Source organism: Ambystoma mexicanum, chromosome 5q (genome assembly GCF_040938575.1).
Source record: "Ambystoma mexicanum isolate Mex_15411 chromosome 5q, UKY_AmexF1_1, whole genome shotgun sequence".
NCBI classification, from domain to species: Eukaryota; Metazoa; Chordata; class Amphibia; order Caudata; family Ambystomatidae; genus Ambystoma; species Ambystoma mexicanum.
In genome coordinates, this window is record NC_090933.1 from 53,576,603 (window position 1) to 53,595,495 (window position 18,893).

General features: G+C 46.4%; 1 protein-coding gene across 1 annotated transcript in view; it reads left to right on the forward strand.

Annotated features, from left to right (window-relative positions):
- Positions 1-18,893, forward strand: part of LOC138497199 (uncharacterized) — a 197,330-nt gene that overhangs the window by 89,465 nt on the left and 88,972 nt on the right. The gene's annotated exons all lie outside the window — the stretch shown is intronic.

The window sequence follows — 18,893 nt, forward strand, 5'->3', positions numbered from 1 at the left end:
GACAGATGCACATAAAGCTGTGACCCTTCAAGCGTCACAATAATCTATCAAATAAAACACTGAAGCATAAAACATGTTTTCCATCAGTTAAGACTACAAGAAAGATCCAAAAAGGAAACAAAACACCAACCGTTCATTCATTGGATGATATCTTTCATGTTGGCTGTCATTGGACCGTTCCTGTGGTGGGGGCGGGGGCTCTGGGGGAAGGATGAAGAAAGCACAGAGCAAGAAATAAGGCACTTTCACAGGAGGGGGAGAGAGAGGCAGCTCCAGAAGTTTCTCACTAAGCGTTGCATCTCTACCTACCTGACATCAAGCTGCAGAAATAGAACACGCACTAATCAAAATATGGCAAACAGGAGTCCCAAATGGAAACACCCAAAAAGACTGAGGTCAAAAAGACCGAGTATCAAAAGTCCGACCCCATTTGTTGGCATTGGTATTGGTGGGGGGGAGGGCTAGTTAATAGAAAATGTATAGGCTTAAGGTAGGGGATTGTGGGGGGGGGGTATCCCCCCACATATTTATATGCGAGCAAATGGAAAAACGAAAAAAACAAATTCAGGCTTTTGGTACTCAGGCTTTTTTCCTCTGTCTTTTGACATAGATCCACTCCAAATCGTATATAATGTTTGCGGGCATCTGTTCAACTAGTATGGATTCCTATGTGAATAGGACGAACATGCATGCCCATAGCAGTTAAGTGGTTAATTATGTATTACTTGTTTTGATCAAGGGTGTACAGAAGACACACAAATCGGAAATATATCTGTATATGGCCAGGTAGCACAACAAGGGTTTCATAGAGATATCATCGACACTGGCTCAGTGATCCTCCCGTTGTTGATGTCACGCGGAGCCCTGAAGTGAAATACACCTAATTTCTGCGTAACTACCAATTTATAATTGTCTGGTGTTAATGGCCACCCAGCATCTCTCTCTCCAACCAATTGAGCTTTTCGCCTTGACCGTTAGTGCAGGGGTGGGGAGGGAAAGTATTGGGGAAGCCTACAGACCATACAGCTCCTGGGCAACAACAAAAAGGCTGATGCTCTTCAACTATTATATAGCATACCCACACTTAGATAGAATTGTGAACATTAGCCTGCGTCGCATCTAGATGGAATTGTGAATATTAGCGTGCCCACACTTAGATAGAATTGTGAATATTAGCATACCCACACTTAGATAGAATTGTGAACATTAGCCTGCGTCGCATCTAGATGGAATTGTGAATATTAGCATGCCCCCACTTAGATAGAACTGTGAATATTAGCATGACCACACCGAGATAGAACTGTGAATATTAGCATGTCCACACCGAGATAGAACTGTCAATATTAGCATGTCCACACTTAGATAGAACTGTGAATATTAGCATGTCCACACATAGATAGAATTGTGAATACTAGCCTGCGTCGCATCTAGGCGGAATTGTGAATGTTAACATGTCCACACTTAGATAGAATTGTGAACATTGGCCTGCGTCGCATCTAGATAGGATTTTGACTGAAGGATAGCATGCCCGCGCCTAGATGAAACTTGAATGCTAGCATGTGCCACACTCGGAACTGTGGACACCAGTCTGCGCTGCATCTGGATGGGGCTGTGAATGTTAGCATGCCCACACCTAGATAGAATTCTGAACATTGGCCTGCGCCGCATCTAGATAGGATTGTAAAGGCCAACAAGTGCCACACTTAGACAATAATGTGAATGCTAGCATGCTAAAGGTCAGGTAACCCACTAACCAATATAACCTCAAACTCTGCATACTTATCTCACTCAAAAACTCACACAACCATCTCTCGCACCACAAGCCGCACGCACTTCACAACACTGCAACAACACATAACCCGGAGCAACAGCACACACGGACTGACACCGATCCAATACCCGCACCAAAGCTCTGCACCCGGTGTATACCGAGTTGAAGCTGCCAACAGAACACCACTCCTCTCACTATCCTACTCCCTCTTCACCCTACTAACCCTCCCCCTTATCATTTACAGATCTGCCAGAGCGCCCAGGGACCAATTCCGTTGGTGACGGTGCGCGGTACAAATACCTTTAACATTTAACATTTAACTCTCCCTTTGCTCCCTCATGCCCCTACCTCCCCACCCCATCCCAAAAAATCCCTCACCTACTTCCGCTAGTCAGGGGGCCGTCCTGCTGGCATCTGGATTGTGTGAGAATACCCTGCAATCCCTGGACACAGGTGGTATGTGCTTTTGGGAGTAGCGTCTTAGTGGGAATGACGTAGCGCTGATTAGGTCTTGTGTAGCTCTACAAATCACAACAAGGAGTTTAATGGATTATGTGGCAGAATCAATGTTTTTGATATATCTTTCTGTACTCAAAGGCACATTAGCCTAAAGACCCAGGCAAGATACTGGACCTCATTACGAGGTTGGAGGTAGCCTAACCGGTTTTACTGGCAAGTCTACATCCAAACTCGCATCCGGGTCCGGCACCCGTGAATGGGCAATTACCGGGCTATTCCGGCTCAGCCCAATAGGGCTCAATGGGAATGGGGAGGGTGGCGGTACCAGTGCTACCATCATGTTCTGATCGCGGGTGCCGGTACGGCCATCAGGTCAGACCTGCTGGCTGCAAGGGCACCCGCGAGCAGAACTCCTAGTATGGTGGTACGGTAGCAACGGTGCCGGCAGCGATTCCGGTGACGTTGTTGCCTTACCGCCATACTTGTAATGAGGCCCATTGTCCTTCAAGGCCGTGGGGACAGATTGGAAAATGATTGCATCAGTCATGAGCTGTGTCCAGTGCTTAATTTGTCTGGGTTGTTTGCCAGGGCTCATCCCTTCCACTTATTTTTTAGCCCAAGCACTTATTGTCTCAGACTCGCTTTAATTATGAAGTGGTGATAGTCAGTGCCTCTATCAACCACAATGAGCAGGTGCAAGCTGTAGTGCAAATATGTTGTCAATGTGGGGAGCAGCTATGGGTGGTGGCTGCAGTGATGCCCACCCGCAGTGTCAAAGGAGTGCTAAAAAATATTTGGGCCCAGCCACTTATTTTTTTGACAAATTAAACACTGGCTGTGTCCCTGCAAGTGGTAGTGAGGTAATGCACAAACTGCCTTTCAGATGAAAATGTCGGGGAAGGAGGTGGCACGACTAGGCATCTCCATCTCACGACCCAAGTATACAGCAACTTAGAGCATTTGTAGAAGTACTTGTTAAGTGAGATTTGCCTGACTCTTCCACTTTAGACCCTGAAATTTTGAAGACAGTATTATATGTTTTGACCCGCTAGTGAAATACTGAGAAAGCCAACATGAGTTTTTATGTACTGCAGACACTGAGGGCCTGCTCATGAGTTGGCCGGTAGCCCTTAAATCTGGCGGTAACAGTGTTAATTACGCATTTCAGGCTCCGCCCAATCTCGAGTCTGGCATGTTTACCCCAAGCTCAGAGCTGGGGGTAAATACGCAGGAAAAATGCCAATTTTCAGCACAATGACCGCCAGCGGTATTGCTGCGCGGTAATTGCACCAAAAATTCCCCATTGGGTACAATGGACCCAAGGGGGAATGGGGAGTAATGGTTATCACCCAACCCGTGATCTGCCGGTAATACCACCCGACAGGTGGGCGCTAATGCAAATAAAGTTGGGCAGTATCCCAGCCGGGATACTGCCCATATCGTGATGAGGCCCAGTGAAGGAGACTCTGCTGCAGAGATCTGTCCAGCTTTTAGAAAAGCATACCCAATCACAGGGCAGGCTTGAGGCCCGCAAGAGAGGTGCTACCACTAGGCATGCTTAAGGCAACATAAAATAAGACTTTTCCTTGTGCCTGCCCGGGTTAAACAGATTCCAGGGATACCATGATGCTTGCGCATCGCAAATATAGAGAAAATTAAATGGGAGCTGCGCACAGCAGAAAACTCTCCTGGAACTCAGTGAGCTCATTGGTCAGTCTACAGAAATTGCGGGCACACAGATTTGTGGGCTCTGCCATGGTTCGGGCACCTGGACCCTGACACTTCTGTCTTCCCGACATCCGAAAAGCAAAAGAGAGCCTGGCTCACTGCCACCCTCCAAAAACTCCCATAATTGCCCCTCAGCCCCTACCAAAGAACGCAAAAGAATGCTGTATGGATTTTGAATGGTACAGAGACAAACTCTGCATGTGTTCCTGCACTTATGGGTCATTTTGATCACGATTTCCCAGATTCGGTTGTAGGGCATGGATGTAGGGGACAATACAAGAGAAAACGAAGACTGCCTGTAACTAAAGAGGCGCTGGAAAAATGCCTCGCTTCATTCACGTGTTGTGCTTTTCTTCAATGACGGCGAACAGGAATGTAGGCAGTTACCTGCTCACCTCAGTGAAAGCACTTGACAAACAGCTCGGATTGTGTCACAAACTGAAACCTAACATGGAACTACATAGGCGAAAATGTACATAAGCCAGCAGGACTCAGATGTCCCCAACTTTAAACTCTCAGCATGAAATTATGATATCCCTTTTTGGTCAAATAAATCTTTCTACAGTCATCTAAAATGGTGCCTAGACTTGCTGCACTGGAGCAATGTACCAAAACGCACAGGACTGGCACCAATGATATGTTACCGGGAAAAAAAATATTGACAAGCATAAAAGAAAACCCTGTGCCAGTTCCTACATTACCCAGAAAACATTGATCATTTTTCAACTGAGCTCTATTTTATTAACCAAATTGTTGCCATTTATTTCACATGGAGCACCTTTGTATTTCAGCAAGAAAAAACATGGACAATGACATAGGGTCTCATCAGAAGTTGGGTGGTGCAGTAAACATGCTGTGGTAATAGCATTTCAAACGCATTACCATACCGCTCAATCACGAGTTTGGGGGAATGTCGGAAGATTCACCTCCAGCTACTAGCTGGAGGTGAGTGCGCCAACTTCCCACCCATTTTTGGTGCAATTACCATGGCACAATTACTGCCGCATTAACTGAGCCCGGAAATGCCTATTGATTCCTATGGACTCAATAAAAATGGGGACTTACACTGCTGCAGTATTCCAGCAGATTTACCACCAGTATACCGACCGTCCAACTTCTGATGAGGCCCATAGTGTATTAATTGAAATGTGCTGTTTATTCAGGATATGTTGAACACAAAAGAAAGAAAACACTATAATTTAGTTATAAAGAATGGTTTGTGCACCATCAATATCACAGTAGCAAACAAGCCTTTCATATACAGGAAATCATTGGTTTTCTAATGTGGCTTTCCCAATGCTGATTTTCCAGGGTACTTGACAAAAAGCACATTGTTCAGTTTATCCCTGCATACATGGTTGATTGGTGGAAGGGTTGATATTCCAGGAGATTTGCATAGCCATCGAAAGACAACCTAGGGTTATTTATCTTATATCCAAGAAACCCATTAAACCACAGTACACACAGACTGTGGGCCTCATTACATGGTTGCCGGTAAAAAAAGGAAATTACCAGCATGCCGGTGCTACCGTCTATGTGTAGCACTGCTGCAGGAATCTACAGTAGATTTTGAGTCAGCATGCATGCGCATTCTGGCATGCCGGAGAGGGTAGCACCTGCATGCTGGTAACGGCTCCTAAAGCCCCGATACTGGCATCCTCAATGCCACAGGCACTGTCTCCGGCACTGACAAGGCCGTTATTACTGGCACCGGAAGCAACATCATCACGCCGGAACGGGAAGTGCACCGGTGCCCTTCTTTAAAATGCAATCCATTGCAATCCTCAGTCCACAGGAGTCCTACTGGAAAACTGAGTAGACACTGACGAAGTATACACCATGTCAGCCAGGCAAGGTGCCGTCCATCGCAGAAACCCACGTTTTAGCGAGCAGGAGCTGAACATGATGAGCATGCAGACGTCGTGTTTTGCGCTGATCTGCAGCAGGCAGCACAACTGAGGAAGAAGGCAAAATGGGAGGAAGTGGCCCGCAAGGTATTGGCAGTGGGGGCAACACCGTGGACCGTCCGAGATTACCGTAAGCGGTGGGTCGATCTACGTCTCCAGGTCCGCAACCTCCTCGCTGCAGAGCGCAGCCAGGGGCAGGCCACAGGAGGCGGACTGCCATCCCCCATCAAACTCATGGCGTGGGAGTAGACCTGCAGCACTGTACGCCACATGGAGAGTATTAAGGGAGTAAGAGATGTGGAGACGGGAGTAGCAACATCGGATGATGATGGTGAGTGTCCCTTACCGTAATACCAAAGTCACACCACACACCTCTATCCCCAATGCCAATGGCATAGTCCAAATGTCGAGTAGGTGGCACCTGATTCCTGCTGCATTTGCACCCACTGAAAGCCACCTCTCTCACACAAGTACAATGCACCAGCCATGAACACAATCAACAAACCCCACTGACACACCCCACATGTCCCCTGTATTGCCGACACAAGTACCATCTTCATGCACACACACACACACATCACTGTCCAACTGCTGCCGTCACCACTGTGCCACCTCATGGCAAGATGCACAGATCACCAGCATCAGTTGCACACCTGTCACACCCACCATTTCCATAGACGCAGAGTAAACATCAATGCATCAACGTACAGAATGGGAACACATCAGTTCCACAATGAAACACCCCATGGCACACAGCCCCTATGGCATGGCTACAACACTCAAACCACTAGACACCGGTACCCCAGCCGACAGACACTGTGCACAACATGGACGCACCAGAAGGATGCTCCGACTCTGCATCCCCCCCACATTCTTGTGTGCACCATGCCAGGCCCTCCAACATGTCCATGACAATGCGCATGACTCGGAATGTACTAGCATCGATGTATGTCAGATGGATGCACACCCATTCCTAATGCCCTGCCTCACTGTCCCCCACAGGCACAGAGAGCGAGGGTGAACATGCCACCACACAGCGGACAGCCACTGCGAAGACACCGCCCCCAGCTAGGAGCCAGCCACCTGCAAGGCACGAGCATGCCACACCATCTACGGCACAGACCCCCCGCCACCAGGAAACACAGGCTGGCCAGCAACCCCAGCACCCACCATCAACTTCCAGCAAGGCCCCCTGGCAGCCCTCTACACCTGCCAGCAAGGCCCCCCAGTAACCATCAACATCTGTCAGCAAGGCCCCCCAGCACTCATCAACATCTGCCAGCAAGGCCCCTGGCACTCATCAAGATCTGGGGCACAGCAGGCATTTCAGCTGGAAAAGCCAGAATCCCCAGTGGCCAGCAAGCAGGAGGAGGCACAATCTGCCGTGCACAGCGAGCAGGAGGAGGCGGCACAATCCGCAGTGCACAGCGAGCAGCATGAGGCAGACTCCCCAGGCCACAGCCAGTAGGAGAAGGCAAACTCCCCAGGCCACAGCCAGCAGGAGGAGGCAGAATCCATGCCACCCAGGCAGGCAAGCATATATGGTACACCTGCAGATGGCTCAGGTGCACACAGCGCAGTGGAGTCCAGTGGCCCTGACACCCATAGCATCAATGCTGTGTTCAGTCCTGCAAGCCCTTGGAGCCCACCTATCTTGCCACTACCTGGACTTGGCCACATCAGAAACATCGAGGTGTGACTCACTCGCATGGAAGGGCGGCAGCAGGCAATGCATGACCTGGACAGCCAGTACATCACTGAGGCACAACTTACCTGGATGCCATGCACAACATGCGAAGGATGCTTGGCAGAGCGACAGAGGGTATCTACCACCTGGCCAGGCGTGTGCGAGAGGGCAATGGGGTGATGTCCAACATGGCTGAGTCAATTGACATGTTGGTGACTGCCATTGCCACACAGCAGAACATCACCAACACGCTCGGACCATCCTTCAGGACTACACCCAGCAGCTCCATTCAGAGCAGCACTGTGCGTCGCTCGCAGCGACTAAATCACCCTCAAGAGCCTCACCCCCATTCTATAAAAATGGGCCGCAAATAGGCCCAGTGACAACTGCATGTGCGGAAGGAGTAGTTAGGGAGGGGTAGTGGGGGTAGTGGGGGAGGGGGTGTTGGGGTATTGGGTGTGGGGATAGTGTAGAAGGGGTGTTGGGGTATTGGGTGTGAGGGTAGTGGGAAGGGGGTGTTGGGCTATTGGGTAGTGGGGATAGTGGGGAGGGGGTGTTGGGGTATTGGGTGTGAGGGTGGTGGAGGAGTGAGTGGTGGGGAAGGGTTTTGTGGGGTCAAATCAAGGGGACAGTAATGTTAGGTAAAGAAGGCAAATCTGAACATAGTTTTTCCTTTTTCAATACACTTGGTGTAGCACAAAGAAATGACTGGACATAGCTTCTTGAGTGTGTGTTTCCCTTTAATCATGTACAGTGTCCAGTGTGACCCATGCCCAGTGTCGTGGATGTTACAGCTGTCATGATGCCTACCCCCGGGGACCCAGACCAGGTCCAGCAACCCCGGAAGCAGGCATCAAGTTATTTTGAGCAAGCCCAAAAACCCCTGCTAGGGGCTGTTTGGGTGCGGTCCTGGCGCCTGTGGCGCCAGGCTCATATGGAGAGTCAGTCCTGGCACCATAGGCGCCAGGCTCATAGAGTAGAACTTACCTGATGCAGACCATGCTGCAAGCTTACCTGATGCAGACCATGCTGCAAGAGCTCCAAGCCAAATGAGGCTTGGAAGGGACTACTTTACCTAGCGACTATTTTTTTACTCGGGTGGGGCTGGGGAGGAATACTTACCTGGGACTACTTTGGTGGCTATTTAAACCACACCCGAAGAGCAGCACACGCTTTGCGTTATTCTGCATCCAGCAGCGTAACGCTCACCGTGTCTGCAAGCCTGCATCCAGCAGCGTAACGCTCACTGTGTCTGCAAGCCTGCATCCAGTCTTCTGCCACGCCCGCCTCGAGTCTGCAGCTCCTAGAAAAAGGGAGGAACAGAAGGAGAAAAGGTTAGAACAAGAGCAATACCTTCGATCCTTACCTGAATTGGATTCCCTGCGCCTTCGAGCTGGAAGAAAGAAGTATTTTACGCGCGCCGCCTCGCCTGCTGCAGGGCCGCGCTGAACTCACCGGCTTTCGCAGCATCCTCATGATCCACTGCATCCTTCTGCACGTTCCTGCCGCACTCCGGCACCTAAGGGGAACACAAGAACAGCAAAGGTGAGCCAAGGGAATAAACAGAGGCAATAGTAACTACCCCCATAGACTTACCTGATTACCGCCCGGGGTACTATTCCCCTTCACGGGTCGGCGCAGTCTCCATTGCATCCTCGCCGTACCCCGTCCCCTAAGGGGAACAACAGGAAAACAAGGTGAGATAAAGGGACAAACAAGGGGAATTCTTCTCACCACAATAGACTTAACTAATTTTACCGCCGGAGGCATTATTCCCCGAACTTCATATATTCTCCCCACACCTGAATAAGGGAGCAAGCAACAGGTTACATTCTGGCCTTATTTTATTGAACTGTGTTGGATAAGACAAATCCTTACCTGAACTTCATCAGCTACCCCGAGGAACTCTTCGCTGGGGTCAAGCTGCAAACTGCAGGGAATCGGACAAGAGTGAAAGTCAGACATTTGAACTCTTACGAACTACAATGTTCTGAAACTCACCAATTCCTTCTAACCAGTGAAGCAACTGGTTATCTACGCGCCCCTGCGCTGGATGCAGGCTGGAGAGCTTATCCTTCCAAACCATCGGGTGAGACTTTAAGAAGGGACATTAGAGGCGATCAGTGGGGAGAACAGCAGGGGGAGGTAGGGGTTAACTCTCAACTCCACGCGTGGTTAATTCCCTTTCTCCATTTACAGAAGAATACTCCTACGGGCCAAGCAAACCAAGCTGGGTGGGCCAGTCCCGTCTGTCATCTCGGCACCACACGTCACACTGGTGGAGACCGCACCTGTCCAGTTAGGATCAATGCCCCTGTGGGAGCCAGGTGAGCATAACAACAGTCCAACAAAAGTGGTGGTCAATTAAATCTTGCTGTGTTGCACGTCCATCAATGACATTGTGGGGCTGAGGGATTCCGGCATCTTCCTCACTCTCATCCCCATCCTCAGGTGGCATCATGTCCATGTCAGGGGGCAGGGGGACATACTAGCACAATTTTGCCCACCTTCTCGGGTCCATAAATCAGGGAACCCCCCAACCTGCTGAGGCAGCAGAACCGGGCCTTCAACAGGCCAAATGTCTGTTCGATGGTGACACGAGTGCGTGTATGTGCACAGTTGTACACGTCTTCATGTCTGTTGTGTGGTTGCCTGATGGGGGTCATGAGCCAACCCATCAGGGTATACCCGGCATCACCTACACGGGAGCAAGAGAAAGGGTACTTGTGAATTATTTGGTCATTCCATGTTGGCACTGGCTGTACATTGTACATATGAAAATGCAACTAAGCACAGGGATTCGAAACTATACATGGCATGTGTCATTCTGCATGGACCCGGTAAGTGAATTTAAGGCTGATCCATAGGTGGAGGTGGGGGTGCAGTTGCTGTCACATGGCCTGTTTAATGTGGACCTGCACATCCACAATGATGTCAGATTTAATTGATGTGTTACCTATGCCAAGTCGCGAGGGGGGCTTTGTGGGATGTATTAACCCACTTATGCTCTGCCCTAAGGCATCACTGTGTCCTGATGGTGCCAGAATCATCAAAATGGCTGCAAAACCCCAATGCGCACCAAAACCTATGGAAATCGTGCTCTACAAAGCACAAAAAGATGGCTGCCAAATCTACCATTCATGTTGTCAGTGGTGGAACGGAGACCCCACTCCTGAAACATGTATTTGGGCAGCCCAACAAGTAAAAATTGAGCCTGCATGAAAAGCAGTGCTTGCTGAAAGAAATCGGAATCTTGTTTTTAAATCTTTCTTGGTTGCTGAAAATACAGAATGCTGGTCCAAAACACCCACAAACATCCAATCTTCTTGTTGGGTGTCACTTTTTACTGAATTCAAGAAATCATTGTGAAATTGCAATATCCTGGAAAGCTGTATTGGTCATCAAAACACCCACAGCACCAGTTTGCCTGCCTGTGAGATCTGTCAAAATCTGGGCACAGCCTGCATTAAAACTGTAAACTTGTACCATTATAATTTAATGTCTGAAATCTAAGTGATCTGTTATCAAGAGTAACCTAGGTTGTAACTATTTAAACTTCATGGTTTAGAGTCTGGAATCAGTGTTCTAGCTTTTTGTTTTAAAATTACACGTTTATTTAAACCAAGCAAAATTGCAACAAAATGACATTTAAAATTAAGCCTGACTCCAAACCAAACCACAAACAACTTCCCCTGGGACCAGGCACCTCGCTTCTGCTCTCTAGACCAGGAACTCACACCCTTGTAATGATTAAGAGAGGAGGAGAACTTGGGCTGCTGCTGGAAGAGCACAATGGACTTCTTCCAAGGCAAGGAGATGCTAATCAGGAAGGATCGTAAATGGCCTCTGCCAGAAGGAAGGGGGCGGAGATTGCTCCTGAGCTGCAAGAAGGAGAAGGAGGCAGGGACAGACAACCTTTTGTTGATTTACAATGGACAAAAAGCATATTTCTAAAAAGACTGATAATTTACTGTCGAAGATTGTAAAAAATATGTAAACCCCGGACTTCTGAACATAATTTTTGGCTGCACATTTTAAGAGGAGCCAGAACTCTGTGCTATATTTTGGGAAGTAACTGTAAAAATTGTGGTTTTATACCAAATGTAATTATGTCAAAAGCATGAAACCTCACACGCTTATGCCCATATGCAATGTGCACAGTTGTACACATTTTTGGATAAACTAGATATTGTGTTCCGGCCCAAAAGGGCAGAGTTCTGTCAAAAGCGGACACAAGATCCTACAATGACGGGGCTTGGAAGAGCATTTGCCACACAAAATATGTGATCTAGATATGTTATTGTTACAAAGATTGCACACATGTAAATATGTATTATACTAAAAGTAGATTTCATGTTCAAAAGCCAAGGGGAGGATTCTCTGACTCATAAAATCACATCATCATGACGACACCCTGTTTTCTCCTCCAATCAAGGGAGAGGGGAGATTCTAACCTATACCCAGGCTAGGGGGCGCGCTTAGGATAATCCAGCATACACAGACCTTTACCAAATGCATAAAAAGAGACAGCTGAGGACTTAGAAAGACACACAGATTCACCCACTAATCGATTGCTGGCGGAGCACCCTGTGAGAGGACCAGACACCTTCCTTGCTCCAGACTCCAGAAACTTGGCAAGCAGAAAGGCCCATTTCTATAGCTGAACCATTCTCAGCTTGGCCTTAAGATTCCAGAAACCAGAATTTACCCTAGACATCTAAGGGGAACAAAAGAACAGCCGGGCTGTGCTGTAACTGCTTTCCTGCAAAAGAATTCTTACCAGAATCAAAAGACCCAATCCAGTTGTGCCGTGCTGTGCAGTGCTGTGAACAGATAGCTGTGACCAGAGCCATTGCCGACCCAGACCCGTCCGGTGTGTCCAGCAGCCTGTCCCCGTCCGGTGTGCCCAGCAGAATTTCTGAGCAGAATCCCTGATCTTGACGGACTAGAATTCCTGACGGTTCTGTTCAAACCTATAGAGTGAGTATCCATAGAATAGGACTGTCACTAGCCTATCTACTGTCCATAGCAATCCCTATCCAAATCCACCCTATCTTGTCTTCAGAACTGCATTGTTAGAAATATTTTTGAATTGCCTGAACTCTTTATCTTATCCCTACTATCTTCCTTCTGTCCTAGTATTGTTAAACATATGTTTGCGCTGATATTTCATCTGAAGAAGGCAAACTCCTCGGCAGGAAAAAACTTGATCCAGAGGCGCCCTGGTCTAGTGGCTGTGCTCCCGTGTAGTATTTGCTTCTTCATAGTCCCCCCCTAGTGTAAAGAAATCCTGTTTGTCTTTTAAAAGCGCATCCCTGTTTTCTCATTGTTGCATCTATCTCATAAAAACGACCTCCAGGACAACGTCCATAACTTCTTCAAATGTTATGCTAGAAACAAAATTTAAACATCTGCTCGTAGCTAACGTCCACAGCTTTCCATAAAACTGCATCTCAAATCCATATAGTTCTCCTGCGATCGCGATTATTGCGCGTAGAAAAGTTTACCACAAATTTTGCCTTAGGAAATTTCTATTACGTCTAAAACAGCTTTTCATTGCACCCGACCTCAAATTTCAGTTTGCACATTGCTTATTGGTGTCAAATCATTGCTAATGTTTGTCTGCAACCAGATAAAGCGTCTCCCATTAGAATTTAAAGCATTTCAGTGATTTAAGCCATATTTAGGCCCTCATTACGACCCAGGCGGTAAGGGGTTTACGCCGGCGTAAACTTCGCTGACCCTTACCGCCTGAGTACGAGTTCCCGTTGCGCCATGGTGATTTTAACGCCTGCTTTTTGCAGGCGTTAAAATCCATGGCGCTAAGGGACCTTGTTGTTAATTACGCCACCGTAATTTACGGTGGCGTAATTAACGCCTTCCCCACTCCCATTATGCCCTATGGGGCAAAAATGGGAATGGGGAAGGGTAAATGGGGATTGGGGACTTACCGCCCCGCCAAGGTCGGAATGGGGCGGTAAGTCCGCCAACCACCATGGCGGAGTTGGCAACTTAGCGCCATGGACCATGGTGCTAATAGCACCATGGTTCTCCGCCAAGGTCGTAATGAGGGCCTTAGTGTTTTACCCAATCCATTCTCATATAACTTTAAAAACCATTTTGACAGTTTTCCAATCAATTCGGTTTCTCTCTTGTGTTTGCTGGGGGGAAATTGGGATTGACATTTGCTTGAATTCTGCATTCCTGAAACCTGTTCTCTATCCTTCTATCTCTTGATATTGCATATTGGGGGGTTGAGGGGTGTGCAGGGGGAAATAGTAACCACATTGCCATTTGATCTGAACACACCCACAACAGTATTATTGCTGTGCTGCATTGTGTTTGCTCATTATTACTCCTTGTGATTAAAGAGATTGCTTAGTGTGACATCACCCCATTGGTGATCATTGTATTCCCATTAAAAATAGTGTTATTATATTGTGAATATATAAATAAATATTTTAACTTTGCAAACCAGCCTAATTCCAGGTTCAGTGTGACCGGGGCGGGGGGTTCCAAGAGAGGGGTGCGATATAAGTGGTACATCGTTCAGAATAAAAGAACTTTTAGACACAAATAAATAAATAAGGATTTCAGTTGTGCATTACACGCTAGGCGTTGACTTAGGTCAAGTGCCGGATTGAAATCACTTACACTTATGTGGTCGGATACATGGGACAGGAGTGCATCTAGCACCTGGGTGAGCACACAGGAGAAACAGGGTTAAAGAATGATTCCATGTAGCTGCCACGCTGTGTGCTGATAGGTGCCTGTGGCAAGGAAGTGTAGCACACCCACTACCTTCAGCAAGGGGGAGTGGCTGTCCAGATGTTGATTAAGCTCACCAGGCCATCATGTATGAGGTCCACTACTGTGGTGATGGTGTCCGTGTCCAGCCGGGACAGGGTGTTGATCTGGGCAGGGGATTGATTGAATGGGCTGGCCCTTAGGCAAGGGATTGGTGGCTGCCTGCAGGGTACAACTGCCTGCACATTGGTTATGTGCTGGTCTATTCTCGCCCTCCTTCTCCTCCTATGCATCCGCAGCATGCTCTGGCTCACTGCCTCCTCCAGGAGTAGCTGTGCAGGCATGTCCTACAGCTCCAGTACTGCTAGTACTATTGGTAGCATTGTGGGTTTGGGAGGGGTGTGGTGTGTGGTGTGTGGGAGTGCTCATTTTTTGCTGTGCCAGACTCCATTGACTCCACCTGTGCTGATTGTGGCCACCTGTGGCTGGTTTCTACACAACAGATCCCTATTAACGGTTGCTACGTGATGCCAGTGTTTATGGCATCATTTCATCCGTTATTACCGGCATGGCCATGCCGGTAATTGCATGTCTGTGCACCTCTTGATGTAGCCCTAATTGCGGCATGCTGGTGTCACTGGCACGGCTGCCACATGTCAACGCTGATACCAGTACTGGTGTGTCTGGCCACAGCGGGTCCCTGCCGATGACACCGGCATCGCATGCCGCAATAATCCAGGTCCGGTAAAGAATGCCGGTACGGTAATACCGGCATCAATCTTACCGCAATGGCAACCTTGTAATGAGGCCCTGTCTGTTCAAAGGCCCCTTTTTATTGAGATGTCTCGCGCGCATATAACACATCTCAATAGAATTATTTTTAATGAAAAATGCATATAACATTCCAATTAAGTCAAAACCTTGTTCCTTTTGCAAACATGAAATCTTAACTGTTTACGTGGCAATCTGGCCTGTAATAAAATTCAGACCAGGAGTTAAAGAAAGATTATTGGACTTAAGATCTGAACTTTGAACTAGCCCTCCCAATAAAATTCTCCTGCTGGAGGCAATAAAGGATTTGCAAACAAAGGAAGCCGCTGTCAGTTGATTTAGGTCAAATGTGGGCACGTTGTAACACAATTTACTTGATGTATAAGCGCCTTACAAATGCACAATAAATAAATAAATCATTAGCTAAATGCAGGCCAAGACACATCTCCAATTTGAAAACATATACACACTTTATATTTCAAAATGACACTTCAAACACAAAACAATATTTGAAGTAACTTCATAACGATAGCAAGTAGAATAAAAAAGGTGCAGTTCAACCATAAGATCTTCCTCTACAAAATGAGACCAAATTCAATATACTATTATTAAAATTTAACTAAAAATATAAATATGAATGAATACGTTATATTTATCACACACGTGTATGCAGTATATCCCTGCATTATTAAGGACCAACGGAACGCAAAAATCCGTATTGCACCCATGTTGATACTATGAGTTATTGAATATAACATGATTTAGAATTCAAAATTGTCCAGGGCATGCAGCGCCACCCTCTTAAATGTTTAGAAATATGATTAGCCTATGAAAATTAAGGGTATATACTCTTGGAGTGTTTGCCTTTTTTCTTTAGTTTTATTGGTTTTATTTTTAAACCTCTAACAATTTTATCTTATTTTGTTTCCATTTCCATATACATTGCCATTTTCTTTTTTTTTAAATCAAGAACATCACCACACCACATTTAAAACTATATACAATTCCACGATTTGCAACCACGTTACATAGGCAGTCCAAACCACCCTCCTCCCTTACTTAATCTCTGTCATCCATTATGTTTATTTTTTTTAAATTTGAATTAGAATTAGAGCTAGGCCCCACATTAAGCCCTGGAATATAGCAATCAGCTTTCAAGAGTTATGTGCAAATTGTTCTCTCTATTACCATTTCCCTATCTTGAAAGTTTCCCTGATCAATTTTACTACTGCGAAGATAAGTGATGGATTTTCTCCCAATATTAGCATGTTCATTTCTTTTACAAATGTTCCTATTTGTAGTGTTCTCTGAATCGTCAAACCTCTACAATACAGTAAAATATGATGTGCTTTAGATACTCTAAGTCGTCTTGTTTACCACAGAACGTACAGGTTATTTCAGATTTACCTATTTGCCTTCTGGCTCCCAGTACTTCCTTGGTTAAATAGAGGTTTAGGCAAATATTCATGAATTGGTCACTAAATCTACTACATGGAAATTTTACCACATATTTCAGCATAGATCTCAGGGCTCTAGATTCTCCATTATAGTCCCTCATTAGTCTATTTGAATTCCTTATATCCATGGTTGCTATCCAGTCTTCTCGATACAGTTTGGCTTTTACTCCCATTGAATTGATATTTAAATCTTCCAATGTCGCATTCAGGTTTGACAAGCATTTAGTGCATTTCTCCTTCCAGTGATCCAGAGTCCACTCTGATCTTTTACTATGTATGGATCCCAAATTTATCAACGGTGGAGATGAGTTGGCAATGAGGGATTTCTGGAATAGGCTTAACGACTTCCAAAGGCTCACTGAATAAAGGAATTGTAGTCCTAATTTGAATCTAATCATTGCCTAGGGCAGTCCCTTTGAAAGTCACAGAACCTTCTTCCCGAAAATTCCCTCTAAAGTATCCTAGATTCGTCGAGGGACATTTGGTCCAGACTCTGCACCATATGACAAGTTCTGGATTACTTTCATAGTGTAAAAGGTCACAATAGTGACCATTGAGAATCTCCCATTTCTATTATGTTGGCCACATTTTCGGCCTTTTTTTCTCAAACTCAGGCTCCAAGGGTCTTCGATCATGCTCTGATTCACACATATACCCAGGTACATAATAGTTTCGATTCTCTCTAGACATTCTGACCCAATTTTCCATTTAAATTTGATAATTTTGGTCCCTCCACCTGCATTTATAATCATCACTTTGGATTTGTTTGCATTGATTTGCAAATCATTTCTCCTGATATAACTTTCAAGGCATGTTAGTCTTCTTTGAAGGCCTATAGGGGTTTTCTCAATCATGATTAGATCGTCAGCATAGAGGACCCATGGTATTGGGGTTCCATGAATTTTTGGGGGGAAGGCCCCGACTTGAGAATGATGATCTGCTAAGTCTGACAAGTACAAATTAAACAAGGCTGGCGCTAATAGACAGCCCTGTTTAAGCACTCGATAGGTCTTAATTTCCTTGGACAGTCCTTCCTGCATGTTCCGATGGACCACCAGAGATGTTCCAGAGTACAACTCCTTTATGGATTATAACACATGGGTCGGACATCGCAGCCCCTTTAGTTTTTTCCTCAATCTCTCTCTACTGATACAATCAACCGCCTGTTCCAGGTCTACGAAGGCTACATAGATTTTAGTGTTCTCCTTTTTTGCCTGCATGTTCAGGAGATTTAGGAGGAAGGTTCCTACGCCCTTAACAAAACCTGTCTGGTGGGGGTATAAGACTCCAACTTTATTTGTTCATTTTGTTAGGTGGTTCAATACCAAAGAAGCAAACCGTTTTCCCAAGATGACAAGGAGGACGATAGTGTGATCATTTCTCGGATTTCTCCCATCGCCCTTCTTGAAAATCGGCACTATCACAGCCTTTTTCGAAGACATTTCTCATAATTTGTTGCATTTGGTGGTAGGCAAACTCTGCCAACTACTCAGGGTTCTGTTTAAGGATACTATTGGTTAGGCCATCCTGCCGGGGACTTTCCATGTACTCAGTTTCAAGATCACAGTCAAGATATCATTTTTATTGAAATGCCAAGACCACACTTTTCCATCCTGGGGGGAACTTCCTGCTTTACTTGAGGATGTTGAGGCAAATAGGGTGCGAAAATGGTCACAGCAGTTATCTGCATAGCTTGCTGAGGAGTCCCCACAGAGTTGATAAGTTCCCAGGTAAGGCATAATTTTTTGGTGGTGTGACGCCGGACCCGTAAAGATTTACCAGCGCTGGACTTCCCGGTAACACCGGGGGATTACAACCCCGGTGGCCGGGAAAGTCAGGCACCAGTAAATTGTAAATCCCCATTCCCATAGAGTGCTTCCGTGAAAACTCTGCGGCAAGTCTGACCTGCCGGGTCAGATGGCAACCGCCACAGAGTGTAGTGGGCCGGTATGGAAACAACGGTGCCGGTAAACTTACCAGCACCGCTGTTTCCGGACCGGCAGGCTCTGAATAAGTCCCAATGTCGCAGTATCTCGGTTGCAGCTAACCATACTCAAACCAATTTCTTCATATTACACTGTGTCTAGATAACCCCTAGTAGAATTTCAAATATTTGACTTAACACTCTCAAACTATGTTGGTCCGTTAGCACTTCTAATTGTTCTTTTTTACACTTCATTTTTAATTGCAAGTTTGTTTTGGCCTTATAGGAAAAGATATGGGAATACTTACAGAATTTTTAAAATGTATTTTAACCCTTAACTTTGCTACCATAGTTTCATAATACCACTCCCCAAGCCCAATAAGCCTGGGCAGAGCTGCGGCTTCTACAGAGCCTTGTCGATGCTGAATCAAGACAGCAAGAT